Raw genomic sequence first — 3,731 nt, 5'->3', positions numbered from 1 at the left:
GGGACTGACCTAGGGTGAATTTTAAATAGGGATAATTTTTAATGATTTTAATAATGTCACAGCTACAAATATTTGGTTTTAATTGGCTTTTATAGGGGAAATGTTGTGTGTGTTGTTTGTATTGTGTTATTTTAATATGCTGTGAGCCGCCCTGAGTCCCGTGGGGAGAAGGGCGGCATATAAATTATGAAAAAATAAAAATAAAAATAAATAAATATATGTGTTATCTATTTTCTTATGTTTATAAAAATAGTTGAGTATATTAAAAGCTGAGAAACATTTTGGTGTAATCATTAAAAGTACCAAGGCAGAAACCAGGAGACTGTGAGTTCCAGTTCTGCCTTAAACACAAAGCCAGGTTGATGACTTTGTCCCTGTCTTCCTAAGCCAGTGCTTTTTAAACTTTGTAACTTTAAGGCATGTGGACTCCAATTCCCATAATTCCCCAACCAGCCAGCACTGCTCTAAGCACTAAGAAAAACAACAGTAGAAAACCACTTCTGTTGCCAAAAATTTGAGGAGCATGTCCAGGCAGTCAGTAGCAGTGAAAACTAATTTGAAGACACCTACACACACAACATAAAAGCATGAAAATATGAGGTAGGAGAGAAATACAGAGTTGGAAATGGCAGTAAGAGATTCCTATCAAATAACAGTACATAGTAGACTCCTGCTGATACTATAAGCCTTATATAAGTAAGTCCTCATTTACCAACTGCCTTGTTTAGTGACTGTTCAAAGTTACAATAGTTGCAAACCATCCTCACATTTATGACCATTGCAGCATACTGCTATCCTATAATCACTGTTCAGGTGATTCACAACCAGTGCACATTTATGATCATCGCAGCATTCTGCAGTCACATGATCACCATTTGTGAACTTCACAACTGATTTCCAACAAGCAGAGCTAATGGAGAATGTGGAAGTGAAATTGCAAATTATAGTCATGTCCTGTTTAATGACCACAATGAGTTGTTGATCCCAATTGTGTCAGTAAGTAAGGATTAGTTGCATTGTACATTGAATGACAGACAGCTTGAAGTGCTTGCTCAAACTCATACTATTAGCATTATTTATTTTATAGCAAACTTCATTTCTGCTGAGTTTTTCTGATCGGCCAAGAATCCATATTTGATAACTTTTAAAATCTATTTTTCTCCACTAATGGTTTCAGCTGTATATCTGGGAAAAGGGAGTAACTAAGGCAGCTGAATGCTTTCAATGAAATTATTCTGGATTTAATTTCATCTTTGTTTAGTTCCATCTGGTATAGTATTTTGAGAATCAAAACATTTTAATATAGTAAAAATTGTTTTACCCTTACAGGGCATCCTGGAATAGAATTTTTTTCCTTAAAATCCTAAATTACAATAAAAGAACATTTGAATGTGCTTCCCCTTCAAATATTGGGAAAGTAAAAAGAAAAAAGAAAGAAATGAAAGAAATGATCTTCAGTGACATTTCCAAACTAAGGTGAGAATTATTTTTCTACAAAAACTACACATGACATTTCTAAATATATTGGGACTATGGTTCCTATGGTTTTAGTGAGATGATTGAGGATTCTGAAATTTGCAATCCTCACCCTTTGGAGGATGTCTGATTCAAGGATACTGCTCTACCATTTCTGATGTGGGGAAATATCTGCAATGAAAAAATTAAGATGGTGTAAAAATGAAGATTGCATGGTTACCAGGATTTAAACTAACTGAACCAGAAGGACTCAGTTTTCAGTAAGCACATAATTTTACTTATCATACAATTCTTTACTAAAGTTTGCTGATAATATCTTATAATGATCCAATTAAAGTTACAGATAGTCCTTGACAATCCTTTGTTTAGTCACTATTCAGAGTTACTGTGGCACTGAAAACGTTACTTATGATCGATCCTCACATCCTCACAGTGACGTGCTCAAAATTTGGTAACTGGCAAGTATTTACGATGGTTGCAGCTTTCTGGGTCATGTGATTACCATTTGTGATCTTCCCAGCTGGCTTACCACAAACAGAGTCAATGGGGAAAGCTGGGTTCACTTAATAACCATGTGATTCACAACTACAGTGATTCGCTTAACAACCACGGCAAAAAAAATTCCAGTGAACCTAGAGAGGGACATGTGTGAATAAAGACATTGTGTTCTCTAAAAGGATGATAATAAAGCCAACATGCATAGGCTCTTATGGTATTAATACAACTCTACTCAAAAGTCTAGAACTGAACTTTATTTTGATTTAATTGTTTTTGTGTTAGGAGGAAAGATGCTTTGAGAGTCCAGTGCTTGTATTTACATGTTTTTATCTATAAGTAGCACACTTAATCACCAGCTATCTTTTAAATTAGTTAATTACCAGAATGCCTCTTCAGTGTTTAGTCATATCCTTTCTATGATTTTGTATGCGTGTACAGTGAGTATCTAGTTGCATTTAATTCCTGATGAGAAGTTTTAGCTTTTACTCACACCTGCAATGCGACAAGTAACCCACGTATTATGGCACTAAGTCTCGTTATTAAAAATGAAACTTGGCATAAAAATTCAAAGTAAACAAAGCAATATGCAGAGTCTACTTTGTGGCCTCCCTCAGCCAAATGGAGATGGCTCTACTCATTTCGATCTTACTGGATCCTGAAAGTTAAAGTATTATAGCTTTTATACTATATTATTTCCTAGCTTCCATATTATTTTATGTGTATATGTTAGATATAAAAGAGTGGGTCTAATGAATATATATAAAATATATACAGGTAATCCCTGAGTTACGAGCATTCACTTAACGCTCATGCAAAGTTACGTGATGAGCGCCCCCTAGTGCTTATAAACATGTCCCGAAGTTATGAATATTGCAGCACCACGGCAGTCATTCGGACTTACAAGCGACTGCAGTGGCTCTGCAACATTCACCCTGGTTATTCCCTTCCTTCCCACCCCCGCTCCGGGTCTCCTTAGGCACCAGGCCTTCAATTCTCACCCTGCGAAGATCGATATCTTTCGCTTTCTTGGCTGCTTTAGGCCTTCAGTGCGTTTGCAGAGAATGGAGGCCTAAAGTAACGCAAGATCACGTGAGATCAGTGGGGCGAGATCTCATGTTACTGATCTTGTGTGATCTCATGGTACTTTAGGCCTCTGTTCTCTGCAACAGAGAACAGAACCAAAGCTGGGGGATGCTTCTCCATGCCTCTGGAGGCTGGATCAGGGCTCTAGAGGCCTTTTCCAGGCCACCGTGGCCCGATCTGAGGCTGGGGGAGGCTTCCACACCTTCCCCGTGGCCCGATCCGGGCTCCAGAGGCCTTTTCCAGGCCACTGCCACCCGGATTTGAGGCCAGCGAATGCTTCTGCAGCCCCCCTGTGGCCCGTTCGGGCCAGGAAAAGGCCTCCAGAGCCTGGATCGGGCCACGCAGGGGGATGCGGAAGCCTCCCCCCACCTCAAATCCGGGCAGCAGCAGGAACGGCAGAGGAGATGGATCTTTTCCAGGTGAGTCTGGCGCATTAGGAAGGGAGGGGGAAGCATGAGGTATCTTAGTGGGTCAGGGAGGCCTTGGGGGGTCTGTTCAAGCACTAGGCCCTCCATGGCCTTCCCCACCCTGAGATACCTCATCTTCGCTTAACAAGCCGCATGCGTTTTGATGAGCAAGGGAGTGATCTCATACCTCGAACGAGATTCACTCTATGAGTTTTCGAGTTACAAGTGGAATAGGCAGACTCCATTACACTCGTAACTCGAGGACTA

The sequence above is a fragment of the Protobothrops mucrosquamatus genome, unplaced genomic scaffold, assembly GCF_001527695.2.
Source record: "Protobothrops mucrosquamatus isolate PMUCROS unplaced genomic scaffold, P.Mucros_1.0 scaffold897, whole genome shotgun sequence".
In the NCBI taxonomy this organism is placed as follows: domain Eukaryota; kingdom Metazoa; phylum Chordata; class Lepidosauria; order Squamata; family Viperidae; genus Protobothrops; species Protobothrops mucrosquamatus.
Note: the sequence above shows the minus strand (reverse complement) of the source record.